General features: G+C 35.0%; 2 long non-coding RNA genes across 3 annotated transcripts in view; both read right to left on the bottom strand.

Moving 5' to 3' along the window:
* The window catches only part of LOC127866862 (uncharacterized), a 60,370-nt gene that overhangs the window by 17,492 nt on the left and 24,636 nt on the right, over window positions 1-18,242 (bottom strand). The gene's annotated exons all lie outside the window — the stretch shown is intronic.
* On the bottom strand, window positions 3,465-4,234 carry LOC127866865 (uncharacterized). 2 transcript variants are annotated; one of them, XR_008043146.1, is made up of 2 exons: window positions 4,127-4,234; window positions 3,465-3,541 (listed from the first exon to the last, which is right to left on the bottom strand). It is a non-coding gene; the product is annotated as an uncharacterized LOC127866865 (long non-coding RNA). The 2 variants fall into 2 exon arrangements; XR_008043145.1 differs by lacking the exon at window positions 4,127-4,234 and adding an exon at window positions 3,688-4,112.

The raw sequence follows: 18,242 nt of genomic DNA, 5'->3' as shown, positions 1-18,242 counted from the left end.
ACGGACGGACAGACTGACATACTGACATACACACATACTGACTGACGGACAGTTCAACTGCAATATGCCACCCTACCGGAGGCATAAAAACCTGCTAAAGCCATATATAGCCATATTAGGAAAAATGCCCCGCCCCTTGGCAGCCATGTTTTTCAAGCAAACGTACCTATTTTCGAACTCATTCAAGATATCATTGAGACTTATAAAATCTTGTGACCAAATTTCATGAAGATTGGACAATAAATGTGACCTCTAGAGTGTTAACAAGGCAAATGCACAAAAGGCAATCACAAAAGCTTGTGCTCAGGTGAGCTAATAATGCAAATTTTTCCTCATTCACACAATAAAGAGGCCTATGGTGAATAAAATGACTCCCACATATGCAAATGAAGGTAATTGATTCCGTATATGAGTGAAGAGTTAATTACGGTTCACTTGGAAGACACTGATTGCTAAGAGACATAACACTTAAAAAGGTGGCACTAAGGTGGCATCACCGCTCGAAAAAACTAGAGCTTTGTCACAGACGTGGCGAATTCCCCCACATGCCGCATTGACACATAATATTTTGTATGTTGTCTTAACAAAAAACAGCAGACACCATGCTCAATGTTTAAAACGCATTAACTGACCCCTGTGACCTAGTTTTTGACCCGGCCAATGTTCGAACTAAACCTACAAATCATCTAGATACAACCTCTGACCAAGTTTAATGAAGCTCTGATGAAAACTACTTGAATTAGAGAGCGGACACCATGCTCAATGTTTAAAACGCACTAAGTGACCCCGTCACCTAGTTTTTGACCCGTCATGACCCATATTTGAACTTGACCTTGACATCATCTAGATACAACATCTGACCAAGTTTGGTGAAAAATCGGATGAAAACAACTTGAAAAAGAGAGCGGACATTTAATACGGACCGACCGCCCTTCAGACCAACAGACAAGCTCACTCCGATATACCCCCCTAAACTTTATTTGTGGGGTTATAAAAAGTCTGAAAAACACAAGTTCTGTTTTCCCGTCTCCAAAAAAAAATTAAATTGGGGAAACACAAAATAAATCTGTTTTCACGAGTTTATTTTTTGTTTGGACTCGGGGAAAACAGAACTTGTGTTTTCCCGTCTTTGTTTTTTGGAGCGGAAAACGCCAGTTCTGTTTTCCTTTTTCTTTTGGAGCGGTGACGTCAGCTTTACTAAGTGCCACGGTACAGGCAAGCTTGGTACATGCATTTTGCACCTTTGTGACTCTGTCAGCATGCAAACTGGCTTTCAAAGATATACATGTAGCCTTGAGATAAGAATATATAATTAAGGCAATTTAAAGAACATAACAAAGTTAATAGAAACAATAATTCTTATAATCACCTCAAGTAGAAGATATTTAATATTTAAATGCACTGAACAGCATTACAAATTTAAACTTTTGAAATACTTTTTAAGTTACTAGTAAATATAATGCTTGAAGACTGTCATATAAACATGTTTAAAATATAATTTTCCCTGGCTTTCCAGATCATTTTTTACTAACCCAATTGAGAAAGAAACTGACTCTGCTGGCAACCTCAGGCTGTCCATTAATGTGATCATTCACCTCATTATCATCACAATGCCCTTTCAGACACAGTCTCCAACAAAAACATATAGTTTGAAGTCCGAGGCTATCAATTTTCGCCCTAGTAATAGTTTGAACAAGCTATAAGTTTGTTTTTTTTTTAATGAAAAAAAGCCCATTGTCTTAAGTGAAAGTAGGGAATAATGATTCCTAAAATTCCACCTTGAAAGGAATATCCACTATTAAGAATAGATTGAGCTACTGCAGATCCACTTTATTGCATTTTGTATATTGCAAAGTCCAATATATCCTGAATCTACAGTGGATCCTATTTTGTTTTCATCCACATTTCGAAATTTTCCATAACCATCTGGAAATGAATAGATCCAGTTTGATCTGGTTGTTTGCTTCTTTAAGGTATTTGGTTAACATACTCTTGTACAATATGCCCCAAAAGCTAATCTTCCAAAATGATACAGTTTGATGCAGCAGCTTACAGCGCACATTCCACCCATGACAATGTCTTTTATTGCTGCTTATAGCACGCTCAGTTGGAATTAGTCCACAAGGATGTAGTTTACAGCAGCAAAAAGTCAAATCAATTATGACTGAGCTATCTAATAATGTCAATAGCACAACAGAAGTTTCTGGGTTTTTTTTGTTGTTTTTTTCATTTTAATAAAACAATTGTGTTTCCAATAAATATTACTACAATCAGTTACTATGCACTACAAATAAAGTAAAAATCTTAAAGTTCTTTGCATTGTTATATGGCTTGGCAATCAATGCACCTATTCTTTTCATGCAAAGATCATCACATTAACATCTTTGTTTCATGCACACTATAATGTGACCTCCATGAAATCAAACCTGTGAGCTTTTTTTAACCCGTAAAATACAAATTATCTGTTGTATTTTTTTACAGAAGCTTTTTTAAACGTCCCATGTATAGCTAAAGTTGCATACACATTCAGGCTTTACATTTGTCTTGAATTGCATCACTATATTAAATCCAATCAAAACGCATTGTTTTTCAGCCTTATATACAGGAGGTAACAACATCATATTTTGTATTTGATACATGTAAACATTTTTTACTGCAGGTTAAGTTCTGTGTGAAAAACATGAACAATAATATTTCAATTTCATGCTATAAAGCAAATTGTTTGCACTATACAATTTTCATGACTTATAGTATACAGGACTTCTACAAGTAGCCCAAAAATATTTTTGGCACCGACTCCAATCCCCTTCAAGACAGAAGGCTTCTGTTTAAACCACCAACATCATAGAGAACATAATCCCTATCAAAGTAAGACTTATAAAGACCTGTGTTCTGTTGTACAGCTTGCATGTTGACCCTACAAATGTTAAAGAAGTGTATTGTATGTGACAGATTGTGATGCTGTGCAAGACACAGTGATCCTTTTACCTGTAAAATGAACCACTTAAAAGCAGTATGAAAGCACTCATTGATATTTCAATATTCTTTGTCAAGATATTAACTTTAAATATCAATAATATAGAATTTGTTTTAAAATACAGGACTTGGAACCAAAATATGGGAGAAAATAGGAATATAGGAATCATTTGACAGCCTGCGTGCTAGTATAGGTATAGCTTCAGTTATACTAACAAGGGCTGTTTGTAAAACATGCATGCCCCCATATGGGCTGTCAGTTGTTGTGGCAGCCATTGTGTGAATAATATACCTGCCAGTCATGATCAGTCAATGTACCTATGAAGTTTCATGATCCTAGACCTAATTATTTTTGAGTTATCATCAGGAAACCATTTTACTGTTTCAAGTCACTCTGACATTGACCTTTGACCTAGTGACCTGAAAATTAATAGAGGTCATCTGCCAGTCATGATCAATGTACCTATGAAGTTTCATGATCCTAGGCGTAAGCATTCTTGAGTTATCATCCGGAAACCATTTTACTATTTCAAGTCACTGTGACCTTGACCTTTGACCTAGTGACCTGAAAATCATTAGGGGTCATCTGCCAGTCATTATCAATGTACCTATGAAGTTTCATGATCCTAGGCGTAAGCATTCTTGAGTTCATCATCCTGAAACCATTTTACTGTTTCGAGACACTGTGTCCTTGACCTTTGACCTAGTGACCTGAAAATCAATAGGGGTCATCTGCCAGTCATGATCAATGTACCTTTGAAGTTTCATGATCCTTAGGCCTAAGCCTTCTTGCGTAATCATCCGGAAACCATTTTACTATTTTGAGTCACTATGACCTTGACCTTTAACTTTAAAGTGACCTAAAAATCAATAGGGGTCATCTGCCAGTCAATATCAATGTACCTATGAAGTTTCATGATCCTAGGCCTTAGCGTTCTTGAGTTATCATCCGGAAACCATTTTACTATTTCAAGTCACTGTGACCTTGACCTTTGACCTAGTGACCTGAAAATCATTAGGGGTCATCTGCCAGTCATTATCAATGTACCTATGAAGTTTCATGATCCTAGGCGTAAGCATTCTTGAGTTATCATCCTAAAACCATTTTACTGTTTCGAGACACTGTGTCCTTGACCTTTGACCTAGTGACCTGAAAATCAATAGGGGTCATCTGCCAGTCATGATCAATGTACCTTTGAAGTTTCATGATCCTTAGGCCTAAGCCTTCTTGCGTAATCATCCGGAAACCATTTTACTATTTTGAGTCACTATGACCTTGACCTTTAACTTTAAAGTGACCTAAAAATCAATAGGGGTCATCTGCCAGTCAATTTCAATGTACCTATGAAGTTTCATGATCCTAGGCCTTAGCGTCCTTGAGTTATCATCCGGAAACCATCTGGTGGACAGACCGACCGACCGACGGACCGACATGTGCAAAACAATATACCCCCTCTTCTTCCAAGGGGGGAATAAAAAGTGAAGTTAAAACCTGTGTATTTATAGCATGCATTTCAGCTAGATGTTCTAATAATGTCCTTAAATAATTATAAACACTTAGTTGATGAAATTTCCTCTATTGTCAACAGCCCCAATTTGACACCATACACATGGCTGCCTTTTGTTCCTGATAAAAATTAAATTAAACAGCCGTCCTGACATTATAAGTAATTGGATCTAAATTCAACACTGCATTGAGAGAGTGGAATGAATGACTAAACACAACTGCATTTGCTTCATTCTGATACAAGGATGAATGTCACCATATACATGCAGTCAAATCATTTCCCCAATACTGGCATGGCCATGATGTTCTTTCACACGCTTTGCTTTAAGCGAGAGTTTAAATGCACTCATTTGTATAAATAATGACTATTTAGTAGTTAGTAGCAGCAGCAGAAGTAGAAGTAGCAGCAGTAGCAGTAGTAGCAGTAGTAGTAGCAGCAGCAGTAGCAGTAGTAGTAGTAGAAGAAGTAGTAGTAGTAGAAATAACAGCAGTAGCAGCAGCAGTAGTAGATGCAGTAGTTGTAGTAGTAGTAGTAATAGTAACAGTAGCAGTAGTAGCAGCAGCAGCAGCAGTAGTAGTAGTAGTAGTTGAAGTAGTAGTAGTAGCAGAAGCAGAATCAGAAGCAGTAGTAGTAGTAGTAGTAGTAGTAGCAGCAGCAGCAGTAGCAGTAGTAGTAGTAGCAGCAGTAGCAGTAGCAGTAGCAGTAGCAGTAGTAGTAGTAGTAGGAGTAGGAATAGTAGTAGTAGTAGAAGTAGTAGTAGTAGTAGTAGTAGTAGTAGTAGAAGTAGTAGTAGTAGTAGTAGTAGTAGTAGTTGTAGTAGTAGATGCAGTAGTAGTAATAGTAGAAGTAGTAGTAGTAGTAGTAGTAGTAGTAGTACAAATGTAGTAGTAGTAGCAGTAGCAGTAGTCATAGTGGTAGTAGTAGTGGTAGAAGTAGTAGTAGTAGCAGTGATTTTAGTCTGTGGCGTTTGGATTGGAAACAAGAGTGCCAAACTGTCACAAGATACCCCAGTTTGAAGGTTTTTGACAACTTGATAACTTTACCATGACCCATATTTGAACTTGACCTACATATCATCTAGACACAACTTATGACCAAATTTGGTGAAGATCAGATGAAAACTACTTCAATTAGAGAGCGGACACAATGCTAAAAGCTTGAAATGCACTAAGTGACCTCGTGATCTAGTTTTTGACCCGGCATGACCCATATTTGAACTTGACCTAGATATTGTCTAAACACAACTTCTGACCAAATTTGGTGAAGATTGGATGAAAACTACTTCAATTAGAGAGCGGACACAATGCTAAAAGCTTGAAATGCACTAAGTGACCCTGTGACCTAGTTTTTGACCTGCATGACCCATATTCGTACTTGACCTAGATATTGTCTAGATACAACTTCTGACCAAGTTTGGTGAAGATCGGATAAAAACTACTTCAATTAGAGAGCGGACACCATGCTAAATGCTTGAAAAGCACCATTTTAGTGACCCTGTGACCTAGTTTTTGACCCGGCATAACCCATATTCGAACTTGATCTAGATATTGTCTAAATAAAACTTCTTACCAAGTTTGGTGAAGATCGGATGAAAACTCTTTGAATTAGAGAGCGGACAATGCTGTGGACGCCTCCCGCCCACCGCCAAGGTGAAACTATAATACGGCCCTTTTTTTTAAACTGGCTTATAAAAATTGCGCGAGAAACCTTAAAAATTGGGAAAATATGAAAATAAATACAAATTATTAATTTTAATACCGGGGGCAAATGTGTTTTCATTATATTAGAGCTCCAGATAAGGTTTTGTGAAATTCTTAAATTACTACCAGATTTTCAAAAAGAATTCTTAAATCTGAAATTTTATTCTTAATGTTACTACTAAGTTTTGGAAAATAATTCTTATTTTTTCTTAATGACCTAAAAATAAATAATAATGGTTATTTTCATGCAAAAAGAATTAAAATAAACATACTAGCAACTTTATTTATACGAGTTCAACAGTGTCTTTTCAGTATTATACAATTTTATTTTTCAAATACCTTCATATGCCCAAACTGTGCTTAGATTGCATGCCTTAGATGAATTTTTACATATGTCACAATTAAAACGGGTCTCCCCTTCAATCTTTTCAACGATTAGCCACGGGACTTGTCCCTTCCACTCGTTCAATGTTTTTTTTGTGTTTAAGTTTGGACCCGTCGTGTCGCGTTTTTGTTTAGCTTTTCCGACTTTGTCGGCAACTGAACATACAACATCGTATAAGATATTTTCTATAATGTCTTTCTAAACATTTAACTTCGGCTCACTTTGCGTAAAATATGTTAACAGGGTTTTCATTAGGATTCTTTGTAGCAGGCTTTTGAGTTATTTGATGAGGCCAACCTTCTAGGGGGTCCGGGGGCATGCCATCCGGAAATTTTTTGAAATAAAGGTGCCAAGTCGTGGCTTTTGAGCGATTTTGGGCACATATTTTAAACGATTTTCCTCAGTTAAAATAGAGGATGTTAATGTGAATTGTAAAGTCCTCAGGTTACATCAACTCTCAGGGGTGTCAATTGTCCCAAATTAGAAATCCTGAAAATAAAATCTGGGTGCCGATAGGGCCACGGTGGGCCTCAGGGCACACCCTGGACAGGGGTCCAGGGGGCCAGAGACCCCCGGAAGCACCTGCAATTTAACTTATTTGAAACAAAGAAATCGCTTTTCCTGAGCTTTAAGACACCTGTATTTTTAAGAGATTCAAAACAGAAAAAAATACTTTGGCTAGCAAATATCAAAATCTATTTCTTTAAATTTTCATGTAGATGCATGGGTCTGAGGTGGAATGTCCCCGTCGGGGGGGAAGGGCCCGGGCCCTAGCTTAATGTATAATTTCTGTGCAGTACATAACATGTATTCTTTACAGTATTAATGAAAATCTGAATTAAACAAACACTGGAAATTTTAACATTTTAATAAGTTGTAACTTCCAATAATGACTATGACATTTCAAAATATATAACTAAACCAATTTAAATGACTAGTCCACAAGTAGTTATTGCAAATAAGAAGAAACAGTACACACTGTAAACATCTTTATCACATGTCAAACAATAACATTCAATATAATTAATCTCTGCTTAACACGATCCCATTTTACCAAGAGTATGTGAATAGCAATTCAAATACTATTACCAAAGGAGTAAATTACCTTAAGAAAAATAAAGTCTGATAAACATCACAATAATTAAAACAATAATACTGAAGCATTTTATGAGCAAATACCTGAACATTTATAAGTAATACTGTGTTAAGAGTACACAATGACTGTCTTTTTCTGAAATAATTGATTATTCAGTTTATAAAGATTGTGTGCCTGTTGACATGAGAATATTTTTTTTTTATTAACTTAGGCAATTATTTGGGAAAAAAATCGGGCATATGTTGCCCCAGCTGATGCAATCTTAGGATTTAAATATTTTGCTGAGGAATCTTCTTTGGGCCATTTTTTTCAAATACAAATTTGGACATAGCTTAAAATTGCAGTGCCTATTCAATATATTTAGCATTTAAGCCAACAAAATCCGACCTTAATCAGGAAAAAATCAGGAGAGTTTGGGGCTCGAGAGTTTCATTTATCCTAATGAAAGACTCACCCTCCTGTAAAATGTGGTAACAAATAAATCCACTTACCGCTCGGAGGATCAAAACTCCGCGGAAAAAAACAAACATCAACGAAATCTGTCGAAAATCGAATAAAAAACGAAATGTAAGTGTAGCAGGAAAGTGCAATTATCCGGAGGTGCCGGTAAATGATGAACGTAAAAAAAACTGGAACAAGATAACTTCAACAGCGAACTATCGTTCTTACTCGAAACACAAACGAAAAAGTCGTTTATTTTTCTTTTTTTTACATATCCAATTGTTGACTTTGTCACAGTTTGTGACCTTGAATCAAAGTCGTACAGTCTCGTTACCCGCTCCGCGATTGGACAATTATATCGATACGACCAATGAGAAAGCAGTTAACATATATCGGTTAAGGTTGTTTACTTCCGTTTCAGACAGTTAGTATATTAACAAATACTAAATATCTCGTCATCGTCGTGAAAATTTGCCGATGTTTTGTTTTAATTTTCTTTCCGAATTTGAGCCGGCCTGAATAACATTTGAGGCGGTCAAATCGGCCGCCGGCCGCCTCCTAATGAAAACCCTGTGTTAAAAGCGTGTTTTTGGACACTTTGCAGTTTTTTAAGACGCTCTCTGGGCGCCGCCATTGTTTTTGACAGATAGACTGTATACGCCGCTTTTATTGGAAAAAATGCGCTTTGTTAAACAAACCCGATAACCATTCTATATAAGCACCGCAAAGATCTTTAATATGCGAAAAGAACTCAATAAAAATCGATACAAACCGATGTAAAAATAATATTCGTAACTTGATATTGTAATTCTTAATGGTACGACAAGATTTTGAAATAAATACGTAACAGACTTGAAAATAATTCGTAATTACGAAAATACGACCCTTATCTGGAGCTCTGATTATATGATTATTGTGAAAACTTTTAAAACTTTCTCCCACAAGGCCTAGAACATACATATATGTCATGAAACATCATCTAGTGAACCTCTACCAAAATTGTTTCAATTATATTCCTAATGTCAAAATTTGGCCCACATCAGGGGCAAATGTCTCCTTTGTTACAAGTAACAAAACATTATACACACATAATCACACCGTTGCCACCATTGTCACAATTTTTGAAGGGTGAGAGGAGTTCATTTTTCCAAAGTTATCAAACCAAATAAACATTATACATTATTTTTTCATACTACATAATAATAATTAATTAATAACTCTTACTTAAACCTCTTGCATCCTTACATGTACATGTCTCAGCTCAGCGTAACCCAACTCTCCTAAGATTCTCTGTTTTGCTGACTTTTGTTCAAATCTGCCTGCCATGGCATATTTTGATAGCGTGATAGTGTGGATGGACACTGATTCTAAGGCCCCTATTATTCAATTACTATAAATGATAGTAACTGATGACAGCTCTACCAAACAAACTCTGCTGAGCAACAAAACAGAGCAGTCTTTGCTAATTCATGATATGATATGACAACAACATAATACCATGCCCAGTTGAAATGATTATGAATAATTCATGAATATCCACGAACAATTCATGAACAAAGTTCAGACCTGTTTACCCTACCGATTGCTTCTCAGTAGTATGGAGGGCATCTCTCAGTAGTTTGGGGCTGTTGTCAGTAGTTTTAAACTTTTCAATCATTTTAAACACCATGACTGGGTCACATATCAGTTTAACGGTACATAAAGCATTAGATGAATTTACTTGCTAATAATAAAATCTGTTAGGTGAATTTTTTTTGCTTTGATGTTTTACAGCCTGTGCCATTTGGATTGGGAAAATTAACCCGATAAACCATGAAATTGGAAAAAAAAACGCGATAAACCATGACATTTGTAGACATTAAGCATTATACATATGTATATAAGTAACAAAATTAAAATTGTTTTTAAGTGCATGTTTGACAGCATTTTATATTATAAAGTGCCGCTTCAATGTCTTCTTAAAATGAAGACAATATTTAGATGATATCCATCCACATGCATATAAAGCTTGCAATAATTTATAGATTCTTAAATACACCATTTGATCATAAGCTCTTTAAGATTAGCTATTAATTTACTACAGTATTTTTATAAATTAAATATCATGAGGGGAAAACATAAACAAATATTGACAAACATCCTTTAGTGTTCTTGTTGTGTTAATGATGTATTAAATGGAGTTAGAATAATATATTTTATTTGTTTACCTTTCAATATCTTGCACTTGACAACCTCAGTGCAATGCTATTTCATTGAACTGTACAACGTAATAAACATAATAAAGCAGAATATGCATATGAATCTGATTATACACAGATCCACTAACATATAAATCAAATCATGTTTGTCTCTTTCCATTTTCAAACGATACTCATCTTATTATAATAAATGCTCTAACTTTGTGAGTATACTAAACTCCAATTTTCCAACACTCGTTTCCGTGACGCACATTCACTGCGCAGAGTTCTGATAAATATTTGTTTTTTTAATCTCAAACGTAGTATGTTGCGTTAATTGACACACGCATTACATTATTCCCTTATGACCATATGATATTATCCGTTGTTAATTTGAATGGTATTTATTATTTTCGCCGTAAATCGCAAATTCTCGTCTGCTTGCCGCCATCTTGGACGTGTGTAAAAACAGGCGTGCTCAATCCCGATACATCGACTATCGTCGGTATTCTCCGCAATAGAAAGAGAGATGTGAATACTGGATAGCAACGTAAAATCGTATATATTCGGCTAAATTGGCGAACCAATACGCAAGTCAGTTCGGTGACGACTCGACATGCTCGATCAGCACTCGTTCCCCGGGAGGCTTGAATTTCAATTTTTTTTACTTCGCAAGCGCCATAAATGATTATGATTGATAAATTACCCGTTAAGACCGAAAATAAGCGAAAGTACAATTAAAATCTGAAATTTGACCATTTTGATCCATGGATCCGTAGTTTTTCAGTACAAAACCGTAGTGCGTAGTTAAGCCAAATAATCCGTAGTAACTACGGCGAATCCGTAGAAGTAAACAGGTCTGAAAGTTAATGAACATTCATCATACAGTTCATTAATATTCATGAATGATTTATGAACTGAAAATGATACTATTCATGATCTTGTCATTACATGAATTATTGATTAACATGAAAAGTTCATAAACTTAAGAACATTCATGAACACAATTCTTGAATATTCTTAAGTTCATGAAGTTCTCATGTTCATGAACAGTTCCTGAAATGAAAAGATCATGGGAGTCACATTTTCAGTTCATGAATCATTCATTAATAATTCAAGAACTGTATGATTACTTTTCATGAATTTTGTTCATGAACTGTTTATAAAATATTCATGCACTTTGTGGGGATTTCTGAGGAATGTTCATGACCTTTCCATAGGTTATTCATGGACCTTCATGCCTAAATTAGAGCATGTTCAAGAACTGTGAATGTGAGATGCCAGAATTTTTCCATTTATGGATCACAGTTCATTTAGACATAAAATAAAATTTCATGATATTCAATTCACATAACTTCAATTTAACAGTATTCAAAGACTTTTAAACTTCAGATCAACAAGATGTGTTTGTGAAACACTTTGCCCCCCAGTAGGTATTTTACCTTTGACCTTGAAGAACGACCTTGACCTTTTACCACTCAAAATGTGCAGCTCCATGAGATACACATGCATGCCAATTATCAAGTTGCGATCGTCAATATTGCAAAAGTTATGGCCAATGTTAAAGTTTGATGCAAACTAACAAACCAACAGACAGGGCAAAAACAATATGTCCCCCAGTAAGGACTTGGGGACATACAAATATTCAGATTTAAACATTTCAACAATACAACATCAGGGCTGAATTTCACCACTTTGGCAACATGACCTATACCCTTGAAATTGGAAATTCAAGCGTCAATTTACCCCAAGTTGGGAAAATATTTTTAAGTTAAAATCAATTATTTTTTTGGAAAATTGTTATTAAATACAATGATATGAATGAAAACCAAACAGTAAAATGGTTATGTTAGCCTTACCCGTCCATTTTCTAAACTGAAAATCTCATTTATTCTAACCTGTATGAAAATACACTACGCGACCCGTGATTTTTGACGCGATTCTCGCATCACCGCATTCGATGCAAAGTGACAAATTGCGGTGATTCCGAGCGACAAGAAAATTTGGGTGATGTCTCGGCGACCGTCGCGCGATGTATCTCGCTGTTACGCAATCAGCGCGAATCACCGCGAACCGCCGTGGTTCACCTTTTTAAGAGATTTACATTAAGGGTTACACTACATTACATGAACATGTAACATATATGTATACACTTACATTATACATTGCAATAATAAAGCTTTTGTTGTTGTTGTATGCAATGGGCGTATTAGCTAAAATACTCCCGTTCCGACATGAATGTGATGAAGTAATGTCGGAAGCTTTAACGGCTCCAAATTAATATAACAGCGCAGAACAATGATCATGCAATAATTATTTAACATAACATGTAAACATTATTTAACTAATTGCATTAGCAGAATGTTTATTAAAACTTACAATCAATTATATTCCAGGCCCGAATACAATACCACTGTTCAAATTCCATATTGTTGCAATATACATGTAGCGTAGCACTGTGTAAATTGAAAGTTGCATAGTGTTTTGTCATTGGTCGGTTATAAATACCTAAGTTTCTCTACATGGTATTTGATTTCGACGAAACTAATAATTTGGTAATTTACGAGAAATATGATATAAGTTTTCCATTTAAACTTTGATCTTACCGTGTGTGTTAATTGATGTTATTAATTATGTTAATACTTATTTTTGCATTTCATTAAGAATTTAATATAACGTGTAGCCCTTTTGTTAACAGAGTTTAGCAAAATATTCGCGCCTTAAGATACGGGAAATTCTTTAAGTTACACTTTCATTTAAAGGTTAAATGTAATCGGTAGATTACATCTAATTATTTGGACTAAAATATGCTATACTTATTTAAATTCTGTTTCAGGCTCCAATGCGGATAACTCGTGTTACTCGCGTTACTTTCTGAGCGTTGTACATACATTCACAATGCTTGATAAGCCGGAAATCGGAAATACATATACTGTTCTATTTTTAAGTACATGTTATTATGACATCGTGGTAAATAATTTGTTGTTATTACATCATTGCCTATATATTAAAGCAGTTAAACATTGTGTTTGTTTTGCTGAAAAAAAACACGAGTATATCAACGTAGCACTTAGCGTTCGCAGAGTTCAATAAATTTATGATGATGTATAATGCACATGCATTTCTCTGGGTTTTCACGCCAAAAACAAAAAACCCTCAACATTTGATTATTTAGTGTGTACTGTCCAGCGGGTGATAGTGTTTGTTCAAGTGTCTAATTGGCACTCTTTGTACGTGTTCAAACTGTGAAAAGATGTGACAATCACAGAAACAACAGGATGGCGCTGCCAATTAAGTGCGATAATGGATCAAAGGGCATTGACAAAAAATAACAGTTTGGATATATTTTTCGACGTTTACTCAGATGGTCTCCAGGGCTCCCGCTGGGCTAAAATTTTAGGGAGAAGTGACTTCTCCCTGGACACTGATTTAGGGAGAAGTGAGGAGACTCTAGGGAGAAGTGGAGAGACTCGGACACAAGGGTTTGCATGTAGGACGTTACAACACACATATATGTGTATCACATTATTGAAGTATACCACTGTAGTACACATAATTATATTTCTTTTGTGTATCTTAATTTTTCCAGAAGTTTTAATTAACCAAGTAATAATAGACACGACAGATAAATAACTAAAATTTTACTAGCTCTATATTCAATCCATTTTGATGTAAATATCATATTATAGAGACTGAAGTATTTCAACAATAATATGTTTATGAAGCAGTAGATAACATAAGCTTAATAAAACTGTCAGACCAGATAAATATTTATGTTTGAAATATGACTTTTAACATATGCTTTCTTAATAATTATTTGTTATTTTTTATAGTCTTTCCAATTGCAATTTCATGTGAATACAATTCGAAATATGATAAACCACACCGTCCGCATCACCCCATCTGTATTCTTCATTGTATTTGTTCTTTAAAGAACTTCGAAATTAAATTATAATCAATGCAAAATAATGTATCCGAAAACAACAGTCCGAAAAATTGTACGCGTTACGCACATGAAACAAATTGTGCATATCGTTTGACAGTAAAATATGAAAATCGAAAACTTGCAAATACGTAGTTAGTATACAATTTAATTGAGATATTGCTTTACAATAGCATAGTTTGTGGGTTAAAAACAATTTAATTATCACCTTTTAATTTCAAACGATAATCGGCAGAAAGGTGTTACATCAGCGTCATAGATCTAATTATTTAATTATCATCCTTTTGTTAATTCAGATCGATAGTCGGTAGAAATGTAAAGTGATCAACTTAGAAATAATTTTTTTATTGTTAGGCTCCTTTTTATTTGTTTATCTTTAAATACGACATTTGCCATTGGCCGCTATAGTGTTGGCAGACGACAATATCAACTGTGTATTTCCAAGTATACAGTGTCTGCGCATGAATGACCCAATATTATGTGTGAGTGAACTCAATGTTGATTGGCCAGCTACCATGTGACTTGAATGCTGACTTGACCAATATCGATCGCTGATTAGATAAGTTCGGAGGTTGGGAGAATCGGGGCGGGGTTTACCTCAAATTACATGTCGCTCAATTGCGACACACTCCGGGCTGCGACAGTGTGTATTTGAAAATTGAGTCAGACCTTGACATCGAGAAAACCGGATGTAAACAAATTTCTATAAGAGAGAGACTGGAAGTCGCTTTTTATCTACAATTTCTGAAATTGTAGGCGACGTTTGGCATAAGAAAGCGACTTAGTCGCTCACGTCGCCCCCTTGCGCGAGCCCTGGTCTCTCACAACAAAAAAATTATACAAGTCAAGGTATTATGTTTTACTTCTATCAGTAATGATACTAATTACGGCGTGTTTGATTTGAATTGACTTTAAAAGAAATATCAAATTGTTGGCGATATAACTGTTTTAAAAATACCAAAGAAACATTTAACCGAAAACAACAGAATTCAATGTTCTCTGCGCTACACAGTTTGTATAAAAAATCAATACTTGCACACTCGTATACCTTGACCTTGTACATTGCCGCATAATTTTCGCGCTCTTTTGTCGGGAAATATATATGATGACTATATTTAAAGCATTTGTAAACGTCGTGTTAACATAAAACATCGGAAGTGTGTTTTGGATTATTCTTATAAATTTTTATTCTCATTTGGGAATTTAACGGAACATTTATACTTATGGTATATTTGTTTTAAATTGTATATTAATTTGTTACAACGCTTTACATGTGAAAAAAAATGTTTTGATAATATTATGCATTAATAGCACAATTTCCAGAAAGAAAACGTTTTTTACATGAAGGCGTATGACGCAATAAAACGTTTTTTTTGTAAGATCGTATTGTATCAATCTAAATTTAAATACGTTTGTCCAATGAAAGCTGTGTCCCACATTATGCGCTGTACTCTTTACACTTCTGAAAAATGGCGTAGTCAAATGGTTGTTTTAATGAAATTCTCAAACATATTTACCGACATAAATGTTCAAGATTATTTGTTTGATGTTGGATTATCGGATAATTGTGAACATTAGAAGCGTTATGTACATGTATAAAGTTATCGATACGATTCGGTATCTATTCATGAATTGGCGAGTCATCGTTGTCGCAGAATCGCAGCAAATCACCACAACATTGAGGGGATTTAGCGCGAAGATTATCTTGCTCTCGCGCGACGTCGGAGTAAAGAGTCACGTGAAATCGCGGTGATTTTCCACCCAAAAAGCAAAATGCCCGCCTTGACTTCGCAAATTAGGCAAAAATCACGGGTCGTGTAGTGTATCAGGGCAGATTTGAACCAGAACTTGTGCAGTTTTTAGTCTATTTGCAACGCAAAAAGGCTTTTGTAATACTGCACTTTAAAATCACAGGGGAAACTGTTGTCCTTTTCCACGCCTTCCCTGATTCGGGGCAGACGAAATAGATATTAAATAAAGTTATTCGTAATTCTTACAATTGTTCATTTAGAAACTTTTTTCTAACATTTTTCTTCCATGAACATTGCTTACACCATTTTAAGTTTGCGCTAGCGGGCAACTAATGTAGACGGAGTTTTGCAAGTCAGTCTGCTCTTAACTACGCTAGGAATGATAACCACCACATCTGCCTGTTTATACTTCACCACTCAGGTACACTGCAGACAGCGTGTATGTAATCAATAGTGTTTAACAGCTTTTGCTATGACATAAGCCAGTCTAGGATTTAACAGCTTGTGTAATGACATTGGCCAATTTATCATTGAAATCTGTACATATTGGCTTCTTTCCGGGAAAATGGGGCATAATGCATGTCAAATAAGATTAGCCTGTGCACACTGTTTAGCCTGTTCAATGCGCACAAGCTAATCAAGGACAACACTTTCTGATTTTATGGTGTTTTTTGTTTAAAGAGTCTCTGGTACTGGGATGACAATTAATGCATATGCATTAAGCCCTGTTTTCCCAAAATGAAGATTAAATTATCTTTTCTATTAATGATTTGGAAAAAAAAGATAAAAGTGAAAATAACTTCAAAGTGACCTTGCTGACAAGGCAAATAAACAAAATCACTTTTAAATCAAATAAACAACCAATATCTTTATCTTTTTAAAGTATCATCAATATATATTCATGGTGATAACAATACAAATAATTACAAAATGTCAAATGTATATTGCCATTCCATATTGGAATTATAAGAGACTATCGCACTTAAAAATTCTGCTTAATATATACAAATTACGTACATTACGACTTTTATCAATTAAACAATTTTGCACAAATAAATAAAATAGAAAGTTAAATTTGAAGAAAACTTTGCTAATCAATTAATGAACCTGCAATGAGTTCTAAATTTTTACCTTGTGGCATTTTTTAGTAAACATCTTAAAGGGACCTTTTCACAGTTTGTCATTAAATGCTTAATATTGATAAATGTAAACATTGGATCTTAAAAGCTCCATTTAACTAGAGTGTTAACAAGGTTTTACTTTAGCCATATAAGGAAAAATGCCCCGCCCCCAGGTGCACGCCGGGTATGCGAATACTTCGTTTACGGATGGCACTTCACTAACAGAGAACAACAAACGCCACGCGCTAGAGGTAAGTTCCTCTGTTTTATTTAAAGTTATATCCTAAAGATTAGTTTTTAAGACAAGACACATGGTCGAGTTGATAAATGGTGTATCCTTTTGTATTGGGAATACACAATTTCACGGAAGAATGGAACAGTTTTGCCCAAAAAATAGAAAATTTGATCGGAAAACAGCATAAACTGGATGATCAGTAAACATTTTAACAAAATAAAACTACTTAGAATTATTGCAAGAAATTTTTTGCTATTCCAGCATGTAGAGTAATCACTGTGCTTCAAATACTGAAATTTTGATAGCATTCAATGAAATATAAACAAAGATAGTACATTTTGTAATAGGTGGCATACATAAAGTTGCAGCCACTTTGTTTACCGATAAAGGGCACTTCAGATTACGGAGACTTTCAACAAAGCGGGCACTCTAATAACTGAGTTTTATCTTCTACCTCAAATGCATTTATTTATATTATGGCTATTCATACGAAACATTTTTAAAATATATTTTTCAAAAATCACAGGACTATTAATTTATACTATGTTTATTATAATTGCAATTTTCAAATAAGATAATATTTATTATTAAATAAATGTGTACGGATAATGCGAATCAACACAATCGTGTTTAATTTTACTTATAGCAGGGCTCTAGATAACGGTAGTGAAGGGGTCTTTATGACGCAAATACACATTTGTTCTTCATAAAATCCTATGTCGGTTGTGCTTATTTGAATCGCATCATCAAGACGATACTTATGCGTAGCAACAAAATTAAAAAGAGAATGGTAAAACTCCCTGTATTTTGAGCCCTGCTTATAGGGAGCACTTCCCTTTACGCAACGCTAACGTTTGCTCGAAGTGCGATTCACCTGACCCTAAATCACTGTATTGGTTGAGTTTTAAG

This window comes from Dreissena polymorpha, chromosome 2 (assembly GCF_020536995.1).
Source record: "Dreissena polymorpha isolate Duluth1 chromosome 2, UMN_Dpol_1.0, whole genome shotgun sequence".
Taxonomy (NCBI): Eukaryota; Metazoa; Mollusca; class Bivalvia; order Myida; family Dreissenidae; genus Dreissena; species Dreissena polymorpha.
Note: the sequence above shows the minus strand (reverse complement) of the source record. Positions and strands in the feature narration are given on the sequence as shown.